The sequence below is a fragment of the Amborella trichopoda genome, chromosome 13 (genome assembly GCF_054954075.1).
Source record: "Amborella trichopoda isolate Santa Cruz 75 chromosome 13, AtrichopodaSantaCruz75HAP2 v2.0, whole genome shotgun sequence".
Lineage (NCBI taxonomy): Eukaryota > Viridiplantae > Streptophyta > Magnoliopsida > Amborellales > Amborellaceae > Amborella > Amborella trichopoda.
The window spans coordinates 13,249,480-13,275,373 of record NC_142348.1 but is presented as its reverse complement, the minus strand read 5'-3'; the positions used below and the strand labels follow the sequence as shown (position 1 = coordinate 13,275,373).

At 33.8% G+C, this 25,894-nt stretch overlaps 3 long non-coding RNA genes across 3 annotated transcripts; all 3 read left to right on the top strand.

The window, feature by feature from the left end:
- Nucleotides 1–1,020: 1,020 nt before the first annotated feature.
- Nucleotides 1,021–7,971, top strand: LOC110007335 (uncharacterized). The gene is made up of 4 exons (XR_016046991.1): nt 1,021–1,576; nt 1,886–1,938; nt 7,420–7,506; nt 7,604–7,971. It is a non-coding gene; the product is annotated as an uncharacterized LOC110007335 (long non-coding RNA).
- Nucleotides 7,972–10,557: 2,586 nt separating this feature from the next.
- On the top strand, nt 10,558–13,591 carry LOC148779042 (uncharacterized). Its single transcript, XR_016046990.1, has 2 exons — nt 10,558–11,801; nt 12,562–13,591. It is a non-coding gene; the product is annotated as an uncharacterized LOC148779042 (long non-coding RNA).
- A 3,623-nt stretch (nt 13,592–17,214) lies between these two features.
- Nucleotides 17,215–18,716, top strand: LOC148779041 (uncharacterized). Its single transcript, XR_016046989.1, has 2 exons — nt 17,215–18,171; nt 18,297–18,716. It is a non-coding gene; the product is annotated as an uncharacterized LOC148779041 (long non-coding RNA).
- Nucleotides 18,717–25,894: the final 7,178 nt, after the last annotated feature.

Here is a 25,894-nt window from a genome sequence, read left to right as displayed (position 1 = left end):
GGAAGGCTGGATGGTAGGGGGAGGATAGAACTTCTATAATGTAGGGGAAGCATACAAACCTTTCCCTTCCAAAATAATGTAGATGTTGAATTTCAAAAAATTTAGACTTTGGCATGATTTTGAAGGGTGCAATTTGCATACAGATGTGTCCGTAGCTGTAGAGGTAAGGTGCATCTTCAAATTTTATCTTGGTATATAATTTTGATATAAATGTCTTTAGGATTATCTCAAAATCTATTTTTATATCTAATTATAAAATTTAAAATTTTAAAAATGGTTAAAATCAAGTAGATCTATAAACATATGAAAATCTTGAAAATGGACAATGTAGATAATATGTTGTAAAATGCACTATTTATGAGACTTAAAATCTTGGAAAAATATCTCATTGTCATCTATTTTTAACTTCCATATTTCATGAGATCCAAGAATTGAAAATATTACTTGTAAGCAAAAGGTCTTCATTTTCTCTATCTTACAACCCCTTATACCCTTTTGACCATAAATTTTTGACTCCAACAAACACTAAAATAATACCCTATTCAAACTTCATCTCTCTCTTTCTCTCGTCACTTCTCGATGAGTTTACCAGCCAAAGGGTTTACATGAGCACACACCTTCTTATGTGAGAGAGAGATGGAGTTTTCGAGAGAAAGAGATGGAGTTTAGGTTTTAGAGAGAGATAGAGTTTTAGAGAGAGAGATGGAGTTTGAGTTTTAAGGAGTGAGATAGAGGTTTGAGAGAGAGCCAGACGATGATGTGAGAGAGAGATAGAATTTGGGTTTTAGAAAGAGATGGAGTTTTGAGAGAAAGAGAGATAACGATGTGAGAGAGAGATAGAGTTTTAGAGAGAGATATATAATCATTTCATAAGTTGTTGAGGTCAATAATACATGATCAAAATGGTTAAGGGGTTGGAAGATAAAAAATATAGTCTTTTTACTTATAAATAATATTTTCAATTTTTAGATTTGATGATATATAAAAATTAAAAATAAAAAATGAAAGGATATTTTACCAAAAATCTTTTTATTTTTCATCGTCAAACATCTCGATTTGGAGATCATCAATCAAAGGGTTTTTTAACATTAAATCTGTTTCTTCCAATGGATTTTTGATATTCATCCGTAGTTCTACATTATATAGTTGCATCATTATATAGACTTTTTCCACTCTTGAATGCAGGCGAGGCAACTCAAATTTCGAAACAAAATACCATGAGCTTCATCTCCCAAATTTGACCTACAAAATTTCTTCCCTCCTCCTGGGGTCCGACTCCTCTCTCTCTCTCTCTCTCTCTCTCTCTCTCCATGTTGGAGGTAGCAAGACAGTGTCTCCTATTTCTCTGTCTCAATGAAGCAAGTATCATGTCTATAACGCCTATCATCTTTCTATAACCTACTTGTTGCACACACCTCTGCAACTGCAAGAACAAAAGAGAGAGATAGAAGATGCATGGTTTGGTTATAGATTGAACAGCCTTCTCACATATGTGACCACCATTCTCGCTCTAATGTGCGCCGTTGCCTTCTTCTCTGACAAGTTCAGCCTTCCCTCTCCTAACGCCCAACTTCAGGTTCCTAACGACTACCATCTCCGCTTAATTATTAATCTTTTCCTTCTTTCTCTCTCTCTCTGAAAACTAGAGTTTGGATTGCTTCTTCATATTACTTTTCAGTGATGGTACATGGTAATTCACTTCTTCTTCATATCTGATACTCTATGGAGTTTCTCTGCCGAGTTGTTGATGGCATTTGACGAATAATTTGTTATTATTGTTTTTCATTGTGGTTAGAAGGTTAGGTTATGATGGAATTTGACGAATAATTAGTTGATTATCTTCTTGGTTTTTTGGCTTACTCTGATTTAAAGAATTGTTGTTTAGGTGGTCAAGATAAATCGGTTCAGAAGGGGCCCGAGTGGGAAGGATGAGGTTAGGTGTGTATCCTTTGGTTTCTCTCGTCTTTTCGAATGATGCTGATTCATGAGATATCTGGGCTTTAATATTTTATGATCCGTTTTACTGGCACTGACATTATGTTGGGTGATTAATCTGTTGTATGTTGTGCATTGAATTTGAAAGAGGGACCGTTTATGTGCAACTCTTTTTTTGCAGTTATAGTTGCCTTTATACTTTTCTCTTAAGATTGCTGATGACTGAAATGAGCTATTACCTTTTCCAATGAGACGGTAGTTTATGGCCCCCACATTTGAATAGAAACTATAGGAGAATGCCTATGCAATGAAATGTGTCAGAATAAGAAGAAGTGTAATAAGAATTGTCGTGGTGGTTGATAAATAGTGGAGATGGGACTTATGGATTTAGATTGTGTAAAAACCTACTTGAATACTAACCTTGAAGACCAAGATGACAACCTAACTTATGATTGTCTAAATTTCTTGCCAGCGAATGATACAACTGTACTTTTAATATAGTTTCATTGCTTGCTTTCTATACATGAAAGGATCCTCATTTATAGGTCCCTATTTTATAGAGTATATATAGTCCTAGATTATACACTCTATGTGAGATACTGGAGGAGTGGACTTTTTAGTATGATTATGATCAAACACTGGCAAGGGTGGTGTTGAGGATCTAAAGAGATGCCTTTAATTTGCACATTTCATAACTTGTAATAATTCTAGCACTAGCCTAGTAACTAAGATGTCGTGGAGTCCTTATCTTTATTTGCGATTTTCATTTTCTTAAAAAACTCGATGTGGCCTCACAGGTTTATACGGAATGGATTCGACTTGGAACCCAGCTGACTCCTGACGTACAAATGGAAATTCCACAATTAATCATCCATTCATAAGAGGAAAGGGATCAATAGGAAGTTGCTCTACCTGCAAGATACATGCTTATGAAGAACTCTGCAATTTGCTCCAACCTGTTAAATGTCCTGTCTGGATGGGTATACACTGGAGTATATATTTCATACTAGTGATAGAAATGGATGTTGTATCCTTAATGATCCAAGGTTGCAAAAGTGTGCATCCAAGTAAATGAAGTGGCTGAGTCATTGCTAAAGATGCCACTTGTGGCAGCTAGGAAGAATATGCGATAACATTTCATAATATATTCACAAAAGACACCCAGGAGTGCTTAACGAGCAGAGGAAGTCAGGAAGCATATTTTTGTGTCTTCTGTAAAGCATTGGCTGATGCATTCTTTGAATCAGATATGGATCTAGAAACCCAGATCCTTTCCAAGCAAAGGAAAAGATCAGGTTACATAAAGTAGCATATTGAAGGGTGTGCAAGGAACAGAGCATTTCATTGATGATGAAGCTAAGTTAAAAAAAGTGACATCAGGTCACAAAGCCAAACAATAGTGTCGTTTGGAATAATGTCTGTAATGTGAGAGAATGTCAACAGAGAACCGTTGCGTGGAGCAGAAGTTTGAATTCATAGAAAAGTACATTAAAACAACACTTGGAGGTTGTGTTTTTGTGCCAAAATTATCCATCTGGCACATGTTCCTACAAGTGGCATGTATGAGAAAGAAAGTGGGTGGAGCGAAAAACTGGAAGGTGCAAAAAATGTTGTTTGCATCCCCAGTTCCCCATTGGTGTGGATAAAAACTGACCAAAATGCCTTGGTAATTTTGTGTGTGAAAAGTCAGGCCCTAAAGATAGGGCCTACCATATGTTATACTAATAGAAAGCTTTGCTTCTGGTAAATAGTAAAAATGAAAGCCCTTCTGACCAAGAATTAAAGGCCTGAAAATGAGAGAAAAGAACCAGACTGCATCTTACCCTGGGATGGCTTCAACTGGCCTTGATCAACTGTAACGTGGGATGACAAACAGGTAGAAAAGAAAAGACCTCGGATTAACCATGAGCCCAAATTGTATGGATTAGTGAATAATGAAGAGCTTCGACATGGTCCTATGAGCTTGAGTCCCCTTGGACAAGCCATGTGAAGGCAATTGAAATTAAATTTATGGTCTTACTGAATTTAGGATGGGGCCCTCACTCCACATAAGCAATAAAAGAGCTACATATCCATATCAAGGAAACAATTAAAAGAAGAGTTGTAGGTTGAGAATTAAAGTTAAAACTTGCGCTCCATCTGGGAGTTGGCATTGTCTTGAGCTGAGTTGGGCTATACAAGTATAACTTGAAGGTTCTACAGAAGATTCTGTCTTTTATAAAGACTTAAATAGGATTTAGGATATGACCGAGTCTACTGATGAACTCATTGAAAAATATTCTAGATTCATAAGAACATTGCAAATCTACATGTTTAAAGGCATAGAAAGTGCACGTGCCAAACCTTTTGAAGAGAGAGGTTTGTGTATGGTGTGCTTATGTTTGTTTGTGAATTTGTTTTAGAAAAATCAGATAATATTGCCATGAAACCTAATGGAATACATGCATCCATGGAGCTAGGAGCTTTTAAGTTTGTTTCTCAATATCTAAGGAAGGTGATGTCTTTTCTTAGTAGTACCTAAAAATGGTGATGCTTATGATGCAATTTGGTAGTGCATGTCCATATGAATGTTCGCTAGTTTTTCTTGATGATTTATGATTGCCAGACACTGTCCAATCCTCATGTTTTCTGAAAGAATATTAGGCAGTCATGGAGGAATAAGAAGACCTCCCTACCATTTTCTAACATGGGAGTGCATCGAGTGGAATTTATTTTTGCTGCACCTGCCTTTTGCTTTTCCACGGGGATAGCTAATGGTGTTCATTTCCCTGGCAATCTTTCTTTGTATGAGTGATCCCTTTTGACAACGTCTTATATATACCCAATGGATCTTTCTGTGGATGACATCAGTATGATACATAAACCTTGTCTACAAGTGATGGACTGTGCTAGTCCTGCACATATATACCTTTTTCTTAAAAAGCCTGCTGTCCAATTTTATTAAAAGGGTAATCCAAGATTTTTGTTTTTTTCGATGGTTAAGTGTAATCCTAGCTACTAACTTGGAGTTCCTTTAACTTAATGACATTAATTCCTTTTGGATCACATAATACTGTGTATGTGTACCAAAATTAGCGACAACGGGTTCTGATTTGGAGCTTCCATTTGTACATTGTACACATTACACACGCATGCATGCATACACATGGAACTCTCTATCTTAGATCCTGCTAGTGCTGACCATCATCACACATGCTCCATGGTTTTTTTGGTAAGAAATGCCCTTATTTGTATTGGAATTAATTTTTCACCAGTTACCGTGGGAAATGCCAAAAATATGCTAAAACTTCTTGATTTTCATCAACAAAGGTGTGCCATGCATTTCGATATGTTTTTCGTCACCTTTCGATAGCTGCATGTCGACCTTGTGCTTTATGCGATTATTTCTCCAGTTTCCGGAGAAGTGATAAAAATTCCCATGTCTTGCTTTATGTGTCAACCCTGTTTTGTATGATTATTTCTGCACTGCCTCAGAATTCTGGATGACTAAATAATTTGCAACTCATGGGTAAATACAGTTCTTTCAAAATATGAGAAGCTGGATGTGTACTATTACTGCGATGATAGAAAATCCATGTACGCGCGCAACTGCACTTGCATGTTTTTTCTAATATTATTTATGGCTTTGTTTGTTGGGAAATTATCGTTAATATACTTATATTTTATTATAATCTGAAAAAAAAACCCCAAGTTTTCAAAACCTCGCCTACACTATTTCTCACAAATTTTGGCTTTTTCCGGGTCAAAATAACTTTCACGGTGGTCTTTTTACCGTAACACATATTAAGCTTTACGGTAATTAAAATACCGTAATAAATTGATTGAGTATTACGGTAATTAAAATACCATAATATCTTGAAGTAGTATTATAATACTTTAATTACTGTAATATATATATAACGTATTATTTAAGGCATTCTTATTACTCTAATGCTTTCTCACATGCTCTCTCTCCAAAATACCGTAATACCTTTACGACATTCTTATTACCGTAGGTCAAGCACAGAGAGGGACACGTAAGTCAAGCACAGGGAGAGACGGAGAGATGAATAGAAAGAGATGCAGATCAAGCAGACAGAGAGATAGGAGAGGCCATCATATTCATTTGCAGAATCCTTCACCACAAAGTACCCAATACATTGAATGTATTTGTAATATACATCCACAAACAAAATTGTTGAGGGTAAAAACAGATCCATCACAAAAATGTTCCCAAAAATGGATAAAACCAGAGGAACAGAGATCCTATAAGCCTTTTGCAGTTTCACACTATACTCTCAGCCAAACCCAAGTAAACCCCTTTCCCCTTTCCCCTTTCCCCTTTCCCTTCCAATCAAATGAAGAAGCTAAAAACTGTATCTCTCTCTCTCTCTAAAATTTGAAAAAAATCAATGAGAGGGAAACAAATAGAGGTTCGACTCACAAACAATGCATAAAAGAGAAACCACACCTCAATTACAAAAAAAAAAAAAAAAAAAAATCCAAAGACCTCATTTCCAATGCCTGCAACTCTAATGCAAAAGAAGCCCATAATCCTTCAGCTGCACCATTCCCCCAATTTTAATTGTAGGAACCATGTAAATAAGAAACCAATTTTCTTGAACACCACTTCAGCAAAACACGGAAAATTATGAGGACATTAATGGAACATAACCCAATGACCACTACAAGAACAATGGTGTTTGGCCCATGGTGATGATGTGTAGTATGGTCTGCGACATCTTAATCATCGTCCGAAGTGTCATTGTTTTGCCAAGAAGATGGAGCGTCTGATGCAAAATGAGGAGTAATAGGCAAACTCGAGCTATCACATTGTGCTATTCCAAGCTGGAGCTTTGAAGAAACAATGGAGTGATTGTAGCACAAGTTTGAATTCCCACCAACCTTGAACACAACCAGTTTCTTGATAAAACTAGAGTTAAATGGAATGGGGCCTTGAAAATTATTGTTCTCAAGGTTCTGGTACTTCAAGCCATTCATCTCCGTAAAAAAATGAGGCTTCGAGTCATTATTATGGTTATTGCTTAGTTCAAGGTGGGTTTTATAGAGAGAGACTGAGAAAGGTGGGTTTGAGAGAGAGCAGGTGGGGCTTTACGGTAATAAGAATGCCGTAAAGAATATATTATATACTGCAGTAGTTAAAGTAATATAATACTACTTTAATTTATTATGGTATTTTAATGACCATATTACTCCTTCAACTTATTATGGTATTTTAATTATCGTAATGCTTAATATGTATTACAGTAAAAAGACAGCCGTGAAGGTCATTTTGGTCCCAAAAAAGTCAAAAATTATGAGAAAGAGTGTAGGTGAGGTTTTGGAAAATTGGGGTTTTTTTTTTCGATTATAATAAAATATAGATAATTTCCCCTGTTTGTTTGTATGTGTGTGCGTGCGTGCATGCACGTGCGTGTGTGTCTTCTGCTATTACTTATAGCAGATGGCTTAATATTGATTTCCTTGTTTTTATTTCATATTTAGATCTCGCTGTGGTATCATAGAATCCCTTCACGAGACCGTGCCATAGGGCAAACTCAAACCAAAGTAATGTACCCCTTGACGGATCAGGTAGTTTTTGAATTCTTTTTCCCTCCTTCTCTGCACTATTTTCTGTTTTGTTTAACAATCATAACTTGTAAGATACCTTCTCTATGACCTGTTTTAGGGAGACCATCTTCGTGGAAAATACTTCAACTTGACCTCGCATTGGCACGTTATGCCCAAGGTTGGGAGAATGATTGCTGATGAGATTGTAATGCCTGCCATCTTCAGTCTACCCAAGGATATAGTTAATGTTTAGGTTGGCCACTACTGTACTATGCCTGGGTATTGTTCTAGAGGAGATCATGGTGTGATGATTGACTGGCAAATTTTCTTTAGTTTCTATTACTGAATCATTTTATGTTGGGTCAGGTTTTTATAAGGTGCCCACCTTATACCATACAAGTTAGGTGCACCTCTAAATTTTGCTGGAAGATGTAGTTGTGGTGTCACGGTGGCTTGAAAATCTATATTCAATCTTAATTTTAGGAAGTGCAGATAGATTAGATCTATAATCACTTCAATGTCTTGAAAATAATCAATCTAGATAAATTGTTATAAGATGAACTATTATTAAGATTTGAAATTATTGTTTTTCTTTATACCATACATCTCAAGGTCGAGATGATTAATAGGGAAGTTTTCAAACTTCGGAATAGTCTACTGGATTTTTGAGGTGCCTTTTACTTCTATAATATAAGGTGGCACACCTATATAATTTTTTTCCTTAAATAGGTAACTGGTTACAAAAAATTAAACAAGAGCTAATGGTCTATAAATCGCTATAAAGCCTAACACTAAAAGTACTTCTAAGTTGGGTTTGCTGGAGGAACTATGCTCCCCAGGGTGTGTGCAATATGGAAATAGCCATTGCTGTTGTGGGTTAGCAATATGGAACTTGGGGTATTTTCATCATTTAATAATGGGTGGGGTTTGTATAGAGCCTAGGCTCTAAACTATCACATTAGAGCCTACCTTCAAATGGTGTTGAGAAATGTAATTTCAATATTGAAAATCTTTGTGATAACCTTAAAATATATTTTCATATCTAATTATAAAATTTAAAGCTTAAAAAATAATGTAGGTCAAGTTGATCTACAGAAACTTGAAAATCTTGAAAATTGACAGTCCAAAAATATGTTACAAGATACACTATTTCCAAAACTTGAAATCTATTTTTTTTTCATGTACATGAATCTTGATGTCGAGATTATCAATTTGAAGAAATTTGGGCATGAAAATAACATCTTCTAGTGAATTATTTGATGTAGGCTCAAATTTGATTGTTTAGAGCCTCGGCTCTATATAAAATTTTTCCTTTAATAATTATGTGTTCTTGATCTTGAATAAGTAGAGCTATCTTTCACCTCCAAATCTTATCATAACATGTAATATTGATGTAAAAAATTATTAGGGTTATATGAAATCTATCATATCTAATTATAAAATTTTAAACTCCAAAAATGGTTAAAATCAGATAGATTTATACATATTGAAATCTTGAAAATGAATGGTCTAGATAATGTGTTGTAAGATGCACTATTTTTTAGACTCAAAATCTTTTCTTTTTTCCCCTCCCTCCCCCCATACTTATACATCTCGATGTTGAGATGATCAATTAGAAAGTTTTTCAACATTAAAATAACTTTTTTCGATGGATCTTTGAGGTGCATCTTTAATTCTACATTTTAAGGTTGCAACCTTATATAAATTTTTTCCTTCCAAAAGTAAATCCTGCATTGATAAATGCCATCTTTGGAAGCCTTTAAAGATATTGGAAGATACTTTTAAGAACTTTAGCCATATTTTCCCAAGATATTTGTAGTCACAAAATGGTGGAATAATGGGGCTTTTCTTTGCTTTTATAGTTGAGTTGTAAGGCAAACATCTCACCTTTTCAACTTTTCTGATCATTATTAAGTTAAGAGTTTGTACCGTTTTTCCTTTTGTCAAATGCAGATATCCTTTTGATCGTTATTAAGTTAGTTTGTACCCTTTTTTTCCTTTTAGCAAATGCGCATATCTAATTTGTTGATGTCATATCAATGAGTCCCATACTTACCAAGACACACACAGATAACGTAGGTATCGAGATGAGGTAGGAGTACGAGATGACAAGTACTAATGCGATTAGGCTCATTTTTTATGTGATTAAGCAAAAGAGTAGTTTACATTGATCATTTTGATGTGATTAAGCAAAGACTAGTTTACATTAAATCAAGCACCAAGCAAACAGTAGTTTACACGGGTCGCTTTTTTGATGTGATTAATCAAAGAGTAGTTACATTGATCATTTTTTATGTGAATAAGCAAAGAGCAGTTTACATTGAATCAAGCACCAATCAAACAATAGTTTATACGGGTCGGTTTTTCTTGTTTCTTATTGTGATCTTCTTTTTTGGTTGGTCGATTACTTTTCTTTTTTATGAAGGTGAGTGGGAATGGACATGACCCTTTTTTTTTTTTTTTTTTATGAAAGTGAGTGAGAATGGAGGACATGACTTTTAGTCGTGGTTTCGGTGGTATTACCACTACGACCCCAACCCTATTATCTAGCCGATTACTTTTATTTTATTATTGTAAGTTATAGCTTTTGTGAATTGATTTTTAGTAATTGCATGAATATTTTTGGGCTTTTCCTTTTTTGGTTAAATAATTTTGGGCATTTCATGTAGAGAATCAGTAAGCATTTCTTTTTTTTTATTTTTATTTTTTGTGTGTGTGCAAATTTCTTAACTTTTCATGATTAATAAATATTGCTCTAAATATAAGGTCTATTTATTGCTCTTGGTAGCGTAATTCGAAAGGGGTTTTCTTCTTCTTGGGCTCACTTGTGTGATATGTTGTTGCAACATCAAAACTCAAATTTCACTGTAGATTGCTATTTTCTTCCTTAAAAATTATTTGGTATTAAAAGCTCAACTTTGAAAAGGATTGACAGGTGTGTGCTTTTCTCATCTTGTTTATGGACTCTTAGCGAAATTCTGATGCTCTCGTTTTATCATGTTTACCTTGTTTACTGTCATAAAGAAAGCCAAAAAATAAAAAAAAGAAGAGAAAGAATCCCACATTTCTTTTACTGCCAAAAGAAGTGTAACATGGGTGATCCACTGAATGGATGCATAATTTGTCCTATATCTTTTTGACAAATGCATCGTTCTATGAGTCTATGATGCTGATAAAAACTTAGTTCCTCTTGAAAAAATGATTCTCATTCCGATCCAATGCTAGGAGGAGTTATGTATTCATTTTTAACCAACCATAAGACACCTTTATGCTATCCTGTGGGGGGCCGATCCTTCCTTCTAAGATGGGGGTAGCTGCCTCACCGTCGTCATCTATTTGTCTTCAGGGGCAAGAGGAGGCGACGGCTGTACACTAGGAGTGTTGTAAACACTCGTGTCAAGTAGATCAAGAGGTATCCCATGGTCTGGCTCAACAAAACGTTTTGGCTTGTGCAGCTTCTCTAGTGATGTGATTTTGCATTTAGCGTATTGATCTTTATCTGTGTTCAAAGCCAATAACTTAAAGTTGTGCTGTGGGATCTGGAAGCTCATTCCTAAACTTCAATTTGTATAAAAACGTTGATGGTTGCTTCAACCCTCTCAGCCCCCTTCCTCTTCGGTCCCCTCATCCCAGAACTGTCCCTTAACCCCAACCCCCAATTCATGACTCCTATGACCTTGATGATGATGGTGCCTCTCTTCTTGCCTCCTCTTCTTCCTTTCCCTCCTCTTCTCTTCAGTCTTCACTCTCCTCTGTCATTCAATTTAGGCAGGCGGGCCGACCAGTCGGTTTCGACGGCCTTGCCTCCTTTGCAAGGGGCTTTGGAGTAGGGTTCTGAAATGTCTCGATTTTGAGATGTGGTGGGGGTGGTGGAGGATTACTGAGAGGTAGAGGAGGAGGAGCGGTGTATGGTGGGTTCAAGGAGAAGGGGAAGTTGTGGTAATGGTGGGATGAGGTTGTGTATTGGTGGCGGTGGAAGTTAGGTTTAGGGTTTTCCGGGTAAGGGAGGACGGGGTTGTTGTTGCTTTGATGGAAATTCGGGTTAGTGTTTGATTATTGGGTGGAAGGAGGGAGGGTCGAGGATGGGGGGAAAAGAGCAGGTGGTGGGATTGCAGTTGGGGCTCTGCATAGTCCATGCCCACTGTTGTGGTAAAGAAAAAAGAAAGCCATGGCCCTCCTACTCACGCTCTTATATTACTGCAGCAACAATTGCATTTTATGCGCCTCTTTGTTTCTTGGAGTCGTGAATTGCAAAAGTTGCTGAAGTTGCAGTCTAGGCTCTCTCTCTCTAGTAGTTGCAGTTGGAGTAGACACAGGTGAATCTCGTTTAGGTAAACAAAGTTTTTTGGAGATCGATCTGCAAGAAAAAGAGAGCTCTGAACCCACAATCTAGTTTTTGTTTATTTTTTAGAAAGTTCTTGAAAGTTGCTTAATTCTAGCTTTTAGTTGTTTTTGAAAATTGCGCTATTTTTTAGAAAGTTTTGAAAATTTTAAATCGCTTGCAAGTTACAACCAACGGTTACTTTGTTCAAAAGGTCAATCAGAGACTAGATGCTAACTTTTATAAAAAATAAAAGGGTGCTGCAGTTTGTATAGAGCCGAGGCTCTAAACAATCAAATTAAAGCCCACCTCCAAATAATGTCAAGCAATATGGTTTCAGCATTGGAAATCTTTGTGATAGCCTTAAAATATATTTTTATCTTTAATTATAAAATTTAAAGCTTCCAAATAGTGTAGATCGAGCAAATCTATGAGAACTTGAAAATCTTGAAAATTGACGGTTCTTAAATGTGTTACAAGATGCACTATTTTCAAAACTTGAAATCTATTTTTCTCTCATGTCCATGCATATTGATGTTGAGATGATCAATTTGAGGATATTTGAGCATCAAAAAATTTCTTCTAGTAAAATTTTTGAGATGGGCTCTATTTTGATTGTTTAGAGCCTCGGCTCTATGTAAACTTTTTCAAAATAAAAGATCACTTACTAGGTGTTTGGGTAAGGAGCAAGTATACATGGTTAGATAATTTGGATAATTGTTGCTTCCTTGCCATTGAAACTTCGTGATCTGCAGATGGCTCATGCGGGCAACCCTAGCCATGGCGATGCCCTCCCTATGGAGGGCAAACCGCTTGATCCGAGGAAGGTTTTGCAAGCTTATGGTGGTGATGGGGAGAATGATGGTAAACCTTCACATGGTGGGCATGGCTCTACTGGGTTTTCGATGCTGTTGGATATGAAGCTCATGAGGAGATTGCTACTGGATGTGGTTATGGTTATGGTTGTGACGAAGGCATTGTTTCGAACAATGAAGCTGATAAGGCTTCTTATGGAGCTGCTTTTGGTTATTTTACAAATGGGGCGGGTCCTCAAAAGAAAGATAATTCTGTTTTTTCTGATAATCCCTTGATCATAGTTCTTTATCTATTGCGGTGTTGAAGAAATCTAAATCTGATGAATTTGTCAAGGGTACTCAAAGTTAAATTGTTGCTGATCATGGGGGTAAAACTCATGGCAGTGATCATGGTGTTCATGGTGGTGATCAAGGTAAGGATCATGGTAGTGATTATGGGCATGTGCGTGAGAACATTTCTAGTATGGATGTCGAAGTTCTTGATCGGGCTGCTAGTAAATGTGTTGTCCAAAGCGATATTCATGATGTTGTTCTTATTATGGATCATTGGGCATGTTGTTCTTACTATAGATCATAGGGCTGATCTTGTGGTTGGTTATCAGTACCAATCTGATGATCATGATGAATCTGATATGGAGGTTGCAGGTCGTGATGCTTGTGCTACTGTTAAATGTGATGCTTGTGCTACTGTTCATGGTCCTGCTGATATTAAGGGAGATTGTATTATTGATGATCATGCGATTTTTCCAGTGCTTATGTGGAAATTAATTCTCCAGTAACTATCGTTGGGGCCCAAGGCTCTCATTATGGTGCTTCCTATAAGGGGCTAGAGGACCATGATGTTGATGGGGTTCAAAAAGATGTTAATGGTGATTATACTATTATGAATAATACTTCTTTTGACGCTATTGTTGCTAAAGGTAAGGAGATTGATGTAACTACTGCTAAGGGCAAAAAGATGGTTGTATTCTATGGCCATGGGGCTTTTTAATGGAAAGAATATGGATCTTGGATCTATTTATGGTATTCATCATAATGTAGAAGATATAAGGAGCTATGGGGGTGAAGAATTCCCATCGTTGCTATCAAATCCCACGGTGAATGCGAATGTGAGTAGTAGCTATTGGAACTTTAATAAGTCCAAGGATTTATTGCTTGGTGCTAAAGGGATTCAAAACGGGGTATACTATTTTTCAGATCTCGATGTTGTTCCTACTAAGACAATTAATGGTAGATGTTATGTTCAAATAGAGAAAGAGTTGGTAGACTTATGTCTCGGGAGATGGGATAATTGTTTACTGGGGTATTTCTTGGGGCGCAGACCTGAGTGGATATGCATGAATGATATGTTACAAAGGATTTGGAAACTGAAGTTGAGAAAGATATTTACATTGCTGCTCAAATGCAGTCGGATGGGCCTAAAGCTGAAATTGCAACAGAAGATGCTCCTGTTACTGCTAAAAAGCAGCCAATTGGGCCTAATGGCCAAATTACAACGGGTGGTTCTAATGCTATTGACCATCATGCACATAATGAAGGGCCCATGGAAGTTGTTGTACATGACGCTCACAATCAAGCCCATGTTGGGAACATCAACAAAACTGATTTGAAAGTGATTGATTTTCCTAGAACTCAACTTAATATGAGTCAAAAGGCAAAGTTTCTTCCCATAGATGAATGTGAACCTAATGGCGGGGTTGGGGTTGATGTGGATCCTCCACCCATGTTGAATCCTACTGATAGATTGAATCTTAATCTTAACAACAATGGGGTTACTACTAACGTTCAGATGGGTCTTCTTCCCATATTGGATTCTGTTAGGTAGAGAGAGAAAGTTATTCTTTCGATGAATCAAGTGTGAGACTACTTCAAGATGATGACACTATTGTGCTTCAAGACGATGATGCTGTTTCAACAGTGGATATGGCAGTGCTCGGGGCCTTGCCTTCTGATGGGGATGTTGAAGAGGATCCTCTCATGCCTTCTTCAACAGTTCCTAATCCTATTGTGAAAGGTGTCAATGGTAAGAAGAAGACTAATACCACTCATATGAAGGTGAGTGTTGTTGGTGATGGGATGTAAAAAGATAAGTTGCACTCTAAAGCAATAGCATATTCGGCATATACTGGTGGAAGGAAAGTGGCATCTCGTAAAGTTCAACGCACTACCAAGGGTGTGTCATCAGCCAATGAAGGTAAACTTAATTTTGGCAAGCCAGAAAATTAATAGTTTATATATGTCGGTGGTAGCATGGAATGTCCGTGGCCTTCAAGGTCGCAGCAGGATATCTGATATTAGGGCTCTTAAAAATCAACACAATGTGGGATTATTATTTCCACTTGAGACAAAATTGTGTATGGATCTGACGAATGCGTGGTCAAGAATATTGATGGTAGATCAAGAATTTTGCTTCTTTGTAACCCATCTATTTATTCAATCAATGTTCTTAATGTCAATGAACAGATGATTACTATTGAGGCCACTTGTTTATGTAATGGTTTTATGTCTATTATTTCTGGGGTACATGCTTTTAATTCTGTCTCTTAGAGGGCTTTACTTTGGGATCATATAAGATGTCAAGGGGCAGCTATTACAGTACCTTGGTTGGTACTAGGAGATTTCAATACCCTATTGGATAGTTCGGAAAGGATAGGTGGTAGTGGTTATTTTCTGTCGGATTCTGGAGATATTACAAAAGTTATGTCAGATTGTAGGTTAACTGATCTTGGGACAACAAGGTGTTTGTTCTCTTGGTCTAATAGTCAGCTTACTAGGAGATGTGTTAGGAAAAGATTGGATCATGCTATGGCAACTGCAGATTGGGTGTTGGCGTATCTAGAGTCCAAAGTAGAGCTTCTTCCAAAGGGGAATTCTGACCATTACCCTCTGCTAGTATCCATATCAAATTGGGGTCCAATTAGGTCAAAACCCTTTAAGTACTTCTCGATGTGGGAAAAATCTCTTGGTTTTATTGATATAATTTCAACATATTGGTAAGCCAGAGTGGGGGGTACATCTATGTTCCGCTTTGTTACAAAGTTGAAACGACTTAGGGCAGATTTGCATGCTTGAAATAAGGAAGTATTTAGTCATATGAGTGATTCTATTTCAGAAGTTTGGCAAAAGTTATATGGTCTACATGATAGTCTGTGCCTTGACCATTCCAATAAAACTTTAATATTAGAGTAGGAGTGTATTGAAGAATTGCAACAGCTATTTTGCCATGAAAAGAGAATATGGAGGCAAAATTCGAGGTAAAAATGGTTGAAGAACGGGAATTCGAATACAAGGTTCTTCCATCTGTCTAATGTAATTAGGAGAAGGAGTGATGGTATTATCTCTCTAAAAGATCGTAATGAAATTTTTTTGGCTTCTGAAGCAGATATTGACAATCACATGATAGGGTTTTTCAAAGATCTTCTAGCCCAAGAAAATGATGTTGATACTCATATGTCTGAACAATTTTTTCCAACATTTCTACTCAACACTCATGAACAGGAGATCTTAGTTGAAGATGTTTCTATGGAAGAGATAAATGATTGTATCTGGAGAACGAAATATGACAGTGCTTCAGGCCCTGATGGTTTCTCAGTGGAATTCTATAAATTTGGATGGGAAGTGCTCAAGAAGAATATTTATTTGGCTATGAATGATTTTTTTAAGAAAGATAAATTTCTTAAACAAATCAATTCCACATATGTTTGTTTGATTCCTAAGGTTACCACTCCTACTATTATGAAAGATTTTCACCCAAATAGTTTATGTAATGTGCTGTATAAAATAATTAGTAAAATCATTTCTAATTACCTAGGGGTAGTGCTAAATGATCTGATTGATCTTAGACAAACTGCCTTCCTAAAAGGTAGAGGTATTACAGATAATATCCTTATGACAAATAAACTCATATCTATCTGCAATAAGTATTCTAATAGGGCATAGGACAAAAATGTGATTGCAATTAGATTTGAGCAGTGCTTATGATAAAATATCTTAGTATTTTGTTATTACTTGTATGAATACTTTGAGATTTCTAGATACTTTTATATATTGGATTCGTTTATGCATATCCACTTCTTCATTCTCTGTGTTGTGTAATGGTCTTCCTAAGGGTTATTTTAAGGGAAAAAGAGGTATGAGACAAGGGATTCCTTATCTTTTTATATTTTTCTACCGTTGATGGAATTCTTGAGTAGACAATTGGATTATGCTATCGAGCAAGATATAATTATTAGGGATTTTCCTTCGGGTTGTGATTGTGGAATATCACATATTTTTTATGTGGATGATGCTGTGATTTTTTGTAATGCTTTAATTAACATTTCCGTTGCTATGAAGTCAGTTCTTTTTATTTTTGAAGCAACTACATGACAAGAACTTAATATTGCAAAACGAGAAGCCTTCTTTTTTGGGATTCCGCAGGACAATAAATCTTTGATTCTGAAGGAACTTGGTTTTGGTGAAGGGTCCCTTTTAGCCCGTCACCTAGGGCTACCATTGTTTCATGGTCATTTGAAACACAATAAATGTCATGCTTTGGTTGGAAAAGTTATTGGAAGCATAGGTTCTTAGCAGTATTGACTTTATCTTATGCAGGGCGTTTCCAATTGTTGAAATCAATTCTATGCGTTACTTCTATATTCTGGATTCTATCATTTATTTGACCAAAGAGCACTTGTAATATGATTGAACGCTTGTAGAGAAACTTTCTATGGGCAGGCATGGCTGGAAAGAAAGGGGTTCATCTATTTAAATGGAACACAATCTGTCTACCTCAAGTAGAAGAGGGAATAGAGATACGTGATTTAATTGATTTCAATATTGCAGGGATGATGAAATTGGCATGGAGAATATTGACAGATCCTTCATCCTTAATTCCTCAATTTTTTAAGCATCGTTACTTCAGAAATTCTTTCATATGGGAGACTAAATACAAAAGATACTCATCTTATATTTAGAAGGGTATTCGGCCTGGGTTATCTCATTTGAAGAATAATGACTGATGGGGTATTGGTGATGATCGGCTTGTGGACTTCTGGGCAGACCCGTGGTTATCAGAAAAGTCAATATGGGACTCTTATGGTATGACTGTTCATCAGGACCTTGAGGTTATTATGCGTAAGTATTTGATCATATTGGAGTGTTCCTCAATCTTAGGTTTTACCCCAGCCTACATCAGGTTTTTTGACACAGATATGGAAAGAGGTTCAGAGCATTATCGTTCCACTATAGCCACATAGGGATTTTTTGGTGCGGATTAATTTTGAGTGGTTTTTTCTCAACTAAAGAAGCTTGAGAGTTTATTCATAACAAGGGTACTTCTCAGTCAATATTCAGAACCTTGTGGTCAGCAAAATGCCACCCCTGAGCAAAATGGTTTTTTGGTTGGTCCTCCATCATCAGTTACCTACTACTTCTCTCTTTCAACAATGTGGAATTGCTATGGCTCCTCCGTATGCCGCTCTTGCAAAAGCAATGATGATAGTTCATGTCATCTATTATTTCTTCATGATTTTTTGCAGGCTATATGGAGGTCGGTTGCCTGGTGATGCGGTAAGTGCTTCATCTTTTGTCTTTCTATTCCTATGATGTTGAGAAATGGTTATCATTCAGATTCAAATCAATTGGTTTCTTCAATATCTGGACTTCTTTATTCTTCACAACTATATGTTTTTCAGGATAGGTTTACCAGAGGGGAGTAATTAGTCAGAAAGATCATTTCTTATGTTCAGGAGTTAGCTGATTCTAAATCCTGGACATTTCATTTATCAGAAAATACGATAATTGATAACTTACAGTTCAAATGGTATCAGCAGAGGGATAAAATTACTATTCTAGTGGCATGGTCATTTACCAGCTCTAATCACTTCAAGATAAACATTGTTGGGACTTCATTGCATAACCCAGGCCAAGCAGGGGGAGGTGGTGTTATTAGGAATTCTGATGGTGCTTGATTGTAGCATTTGCCAAACCTTTTGGAATCGTCTCTAATAATTATGTGAAATTGTACGCTTTAGAAAAAGGATTAATCCTAGCTGATATGTTACAATGCTAGTCTATTCAGATTGAAAGTGACTCAGCATTGCTCGTTAATGTTATTCATAAATGCTTTCGACCTCCATGGAAATTACAACGGTAGCAGTAAATTGTTGACAACATCTCTCTAAGTGTGTGTGGTCCATTTCCAATATTTTTCGTGAAGCCAATATGGTGGTTGATATTCTTGAAAAGAGGGCTACATCTTATCAAGGAGCTAATGTTTGGCGTTATCGTCTACTGGATTTTATTTGCCACGCTTTAACTCATGATTTATCATAGGTTCCCTGTTCTAGGGTTATACGATAATGAGCTGTAAACTTTCTATTTCTTACTTATTAATGAAAAACGGGCAAGGGGTCTTCTTCCCCACTGACTTACCCAAAAAAAAAAAGATAATTAAGATAATTATGTCTTTCAAATTCCATGTAATTTTGTTTATAACTAAACCATAATTATTCAATTTTGATGGAAATCAAAATCAAATGGATTTACTAGTTTTTATTTTTCTCAATTTTTGAGGATTTCATTATTATTATTATTATTATTATTATTATTATTATTATTATTATTATTATTATTATTATTATTATTATTATTATTATTATTATCATTATCATTATCATTATCATTATCATTATCATATTGTTATTATTGTTATTATTATTATTATTATCATTATCATGATTATTATGATTATGATTATTATGATTATTATGATTATTATTATGATTATTATTATGATTATTACTATTGTTATTATTGTTATTATTATTATAATTATTAGATGTATTTTTTTTATCTTTATTTTTATTAGGGTCAATTTGTAAGAAATAGGATTAATGAAGGATTCTTTGGTTTAATTGGATAAGCTTAGATTTTCCTATGAGTTCGTTTTTGTTGATTGGCTTTAGCAGTTATTAGAAGTCTGTATTGGCAAGTATGAGATAGAGTGGTTGTTTATTAGAAGGACCCGGTTTCTTTGCGACCAAGCCCACATATGTATAAATGCGGGGCCCTTAATAAATCTATTTTTGAGATATATTTTAAGATTTGATATTTAAGGATATGTAATCTCTATCATGGAGATTATAAATATGAAAAATTAAATAAATTTTAAAACTTAGAAATAATAATTTTAGTAAGAAAACATTTAGACCGTTAGTTTCAATTATTTTTAGATGGGGCATCTACTTGCATCCATAGGATGGAATATCTACTTGCATCCATCTTTAAGATGGATGCTTTACACTTTCTAGACTGCATATGTAGAAATACGGTCCCACCCGCAAAACAATTTTCCTTGTTAGAAGGGAAATGTTTATATAGAACCGAGGCTCTAAACAATCAAATTAGCGCCTATCTAATTTTCTTTACTAGAAATGGTTGTTTTGATGTCCAAATATCCTCAAATTGATCATCTCGACATCAAGATGCATCAACATGAGAAAAAAATGGATTTCAAGTTTTGGAAATAGTGCATCTTGTAATGTATTTTTGGAAATAGTATATCTTATAATTAAATATGAAAACATATTTTGAAGCTATCACAAAGATTTCCAATATTGAAACCACATTTCTTGAACCTATTTGAAGATGTGCTCTAATTTGATTGTTTAGAGCTTCAACTCTATACAAACCACACCCTTATTAGAATATTAGATAAACTTGGAGTTTATTAGGAGGTGTTGGTTTTAGAAGGTTTGCATAATAAATAAGGGCATGTCTTTAAGATCAACATGAATAGAAGTTTGGATAAAGTCAAATTTTATTTGCTTTGCAAGAGTATCTTGTAGTTCCTTATGGGCTCGTATTTATCCTTTGGAAAGGAGCGTAGGAGAAGGTTTTCGAAAGGAAAGTTCCACTATTTGTTTTTTTATTAAAGTGGCGTGGGTAGGAGTTTGAGGAAGAAGGAATTTCTCCTTTAGAACTTCCTTACTCCCTTGTGCTTAACAAAAGAATTAGTAACTTGATTTTTCAAACCCTATTCTGCCTCTCTTTTTATTTATATTTATAATGTTAATTTATATTAAAAATATTTAATTAGATATGAAAATAGATTTTAAGATAATACTAAGAATTTTTATAACAAAATTACATATTATGATACAATTTTAAGGGGCGCCGTGATTGGATTGTTTAAGGTTGCATCCTTATAGAAACCGCACCCATTAATAAAATAAATATAAATATACTATGGTATATATTAATATTACGTCATATATAATATATTTATTTAAATTATTATTATAGATTTTCATTATATATAATAAATTTAATATGTATGTATTAGATATAATATATTAATGTAATATAATATATGTTTAATATTTTATTGTATAATATATAATATATTTTATTGTATAATATATTTTATTTATATAATATATATTTATATAGTATAATATATTTTATTATATCTTATTAAAATAAATATAAAATACACTATATTATGTATTATACTATGTTATAGATATCATATATTTATATTGAAATTATTACCATATATTTGTTTTATACTGTTATATAATATTTATTTATTTAATATATTATATTATATTATATTATATTGCCTAATATAAAATATAATATATTTTTTTATATAATATATTTTATACATGTAATAGATATTTATAATATAATATATACTATGTATAGTTTTATGACTAATATAAAAATAATATTTGTTATATAGTATTTTAATAGTATTTAAATAAACCTGACTTTATATTCCAACAGGTTGTTGGGTATCTAGAACTTCTGTAACATTCCACAAGTTATCAAACATATACACTCAGAACGTATGTAAATAACTTCTTTCTTCTCAATAAAGAAATACTTCCAATTCCAAGGGATATTTGCTTTTCAGTTATCAAACAGACCCTTCGTAGTTATCTTTAGGGTTGTGAAAGCAAACTCCTTGAAATGGAGTATATGAATGTACACAGGGGAATGACTTTGGTTAATGAAAAAGAATTGATCGTTATAGATCGTTTAAAGAGAGAGAATGGGTCTTTGTGTGGTTATTTTCTTCTTTTTTGCTTATGAGCCCATAGCGGATTACTCGTATCCACGCGTTTGTTATTTATTCTTGTTATTTCCTTCTCGATTTTTATTTCTTTCTCTAAAACATGATTATTTTTGCCGGTGTTTGATGGTAATTTTATATTGTGCCAAATTTCCACGACTAAAAGCAACTACCACCAATGAAAGTATAAAATTTTTTAAATAATTAAAAAAGAATATTAAAACTACTACTAGTATTGATACGAAGCTTAAAAAAAATTTTATTTAAAGGAAAATGTTTCTATTTGACCCAACAACATATAAGTTATATGTGACCCAACTTTTTGGCGGTTCGATCTGAATCGAATGGTTATGATTGTTCATACTACAATGTCATGCCAAACACTGTTATATTTTTTTATACAAAACATTTTTGGATGAAATCTTGGACGTCCCATTATATTTTTTTATACAAAACATTTTTGAATGAAATCTTGGGCGTTCCATTAAAAAATTAGGCCAAACCTGGAAAAATACAAAACTTTTTTGAATGAAATCTTGAGCGTCCCATCATAAAATTAGGCTGAAGATGGAAAAAATAAAAAATAAATATTTTATATAAAAATAATAATTTCTGTAAAATAAATGGCCAAAATACAATTTAATAACAAATTAAATTAACAAAAAAAAAAATCAGTATTTAGAGATACTATCGTACAAGAGGCACATTAGTGCGCATAAACATAACATTCTGTTAAATGGCTGAAATCCATGTAAGAAAACAAAAAAGAAAAAGGAAAAGAAAAAAAAAGAAGAAGCACTTCCTTTGTTATGGTATTAGACCACAATCAAGTCCAGCAAAATAATCTCAACAAAAGAAAGCCTGCACTGAAATTTTCATTATTTTAGAAAAAGGTTAAGGTGCGGTTTCAATAAGGTTGCAACCTCAAACAATCCAACTAAGCTGCGTGTCCAAATTTTATCATGTAATTTTGGGGTAAAAAATTCTTAAGATTATCTGAAAATTAATTTTCATGTCTAATTTAAACTCTAAAAATGGTTAAAATCTAGTAGATCTATATGCATATGAAAATCTTGAAAATTGACAATCTAGATAATACATTGCAAGATGCATTATTTCTGGGACTCAAATTTTTTTTTTTTGTTCATATTCATACATATCGATTCTAAATAATACGTTGCAAGATGTATTATTTCTAAGACTCAAAAATTTGTTTTTGTTTTTTTTCCATATTCATACATATCGATGTGAGATGATCCGTTAGAGGGCTTTTCAACATTAAAACAATCTTTTCCGATGGATTTTTGAGGTGTATCATTAAATCTACATTTTCCTATTTTTAAAAGTTACAACATAATTTTCGCATATTTCAAATGTGAAAAAATAGAAAGTTGAGGATAGTTTTAAATCCCTAGTTTGAAATAGATATAACTGTATATTATTTTTCTAAAGAAAAATTTATCAAAATGCACTTAAGAGGAGATGTATTTAATATTTTGTAGATTATTTTTATTTGATCTAGAAAAATACAAGGAGTTGGAATAGTTTAAAATAGCTAAAATATGTACATTTTGATAAAGGATGAAGTTTTTATAAGACTTAGGCTTTATCCAAACAAAATAAAGCCTCACATCAAATTCTCGTCTAGAAAATACTTCCGTCAATGGAAATCTCCATGATGGCCTCTCAAATCAATTTCCAAAACCATCAATAAAATTTGAAACTAAAAAAAAAGACTAATCTTGTCGATCTATGAATGCTTATATTTAACGAGAAATGGACCGTCTAGATAATTTGTTATAATATACATTATTTTTAGAGCTTGAATTCTTATTTTTTTCACAACCATAATATTCAAGCCTAGAAGATTCATGCAAATGTTTTACAATGCTTGAATTGCAATTTTCGATGAGTTATGAGGTGAGGTTTTGTTGATAGAGTTGCAGCCCTCTCGAACTATTTTCCTTTAATAAATTTCTCTTTTTCAATTATATATTTGAAAGTACTTGGTGTGGTTTGCATAAGGCTGAAGCCCTAAACAATTAAAGTATGACGCACCTTCAAATAGTGTCGAAAGATATCGTTTCAGTACCAAAAACCTTTATGATGGCCTGAAAATTTATTTTCATATCTAATTATAAAATAAGGCTAAAAAATAGTGTTGATCAAGTAGATCTGTAAACACTGAATGATCTAGATAATGCATTACAAGATTCACTATTTAAAATATTTGAAGTCCATTTTTGTTTTTCGTTCATCATCTGAAGGTTGAGATGATCGGATTTGAGGGTTTTTCAGCATCGAAACGACTTCTTCTAGTGAATTTATGCGATGCACTTCGTTTGATGTTTAGGGCTCCAAACTTATATAAACTTTTTCCTACTTTAAATGCTATAAGCATAGCAAAAAATTCAACTTTTTTTTAATATAAAATAGGAAGGTGTTATATTGCTCATTTTGAAATCCCTTATCTTAAATTTTTATAATTTTTTTTTAATGATTAACTTCAAATTGAAAGCAGGTTTTATATTACTTGTCTTCAACTCTTTTATTTAATATTAGAATAAATAATTAAAAAAAAATATTTACAATAAAAAAATCCAAAACGATGACATTCTACTCATCCTTTTCATTTTGAAGATAATGAATTAAGGAACTTTAAAAATTTAACATTTTTTCTTAATCTGATATATATAAGGAATTCTTATTTGTCAGAATATCTTGTCCTACTTTATAAGAAGAAAAGAAATTTTAAAGTTGTTACCAAATCAAGTAAAATTTAAGGCCCATATTGCATGATGTTCATAGATAAATTAGACATAATAATGAAACTAGACCAAAATTTATGTGACGCTTGGTGCAACTGATAAAAAAATAATTCATTTTTTACTACTATATTAAATTGGTAAACAAAAATATTTTTAAACAACAACATATTAACTAAAACTAAAAATAAAAATAAGAAAGTTCTATATAATTATTATTTTATTGAAAAATAAAAGGTTAATGAAATTCCGATTGAGAGAGAGAAGATTAGAAACCAATCTTTCGCTATAAATTCCTTTTGAAGAGGTTTATTTATGGATTGGTTAGAGAGAGAAGTTTCATAGAGAATAAATTTCTTTGTTTTGTAGGATTATATTCATAGAAATGGAAGTGTAAGAAGTAAAAAATTTCAGTTGTGAGCTATGGTTACATCGACGTTGGGGCAGTAGTGTGCAATGGACAAACATTGTAAGAAAACTAGAAGGTAATATACATTATAGGGTGTGGTTTACTTAAATAATTAGATTAAAGGGCACATGTAAACTTTGTCATGAAATGTATTCTTGGTGTCGAAAATTCTTAAGCTGCCTCGAGAGTCTATTTTTATCTCTAATTATACAAACTCTAAAAATAGCTCAAATAACTCAGATTTATAAACGCATGAAGAACTGGAAAATGAACTATTCATATGATGTGTTACAAGATGAACTATTTTCAGGGTTTGAAATCTATTTTTTTTTTTTTATATCTATGAATCTTGATGTCGAGATGATCAATTGGATATTTTTTCAACATCAAAACAGCCTTTCTTGAAAGATTTCAGAGGTGCACCTTAATTCTTGATTTTAAGGTCTCAACCAGCGTTTTAAAAAACGCCGAGTCGAACCGGACTCGCCCGGTTCGACTCGGAAATAGTGAAAAGGAACCGGATCGCCCAAAAATCGGAAATCGTCCGGTTCTAGAGAGAACCGGACGATTCTGTACAGTGAATCGCCGATTCACTGTACGGAATCGGCGAGTCCGAACAGTGAATCGTCGATTCTGTACGGAATTTTTTTTTTTTTTTTTTTTTTTTTTTGTAATCCATGATAGATTTTTTTGTAATCCATGATCGAATTTTTTGGTTTTTTGTAACCCATAATAGAATTTTTTGTAATCCATGATCGAAATGTTTGTTTTCTTTTCTTGTAATCCATGATCGATTTTTTTGTTTTTTTTTTTTTTTTTGTAACCCATGATAGAATTTTTTGTAATCCATGATCGAATGTTTTGTAATATATGATCGAAATGTTTGTTTTTTTTTTGTAATCCATGATCGAAATGTTTGTTTGTTTTTTTTTAATCCATGATTGAATTTTTTGTTTTTTGCTTTTTTTGTAACCCATGATAGAGTTTTTTGTAATCCATGATTGAATTTTTTGTAATCCATGATCGAACTATTTTTTT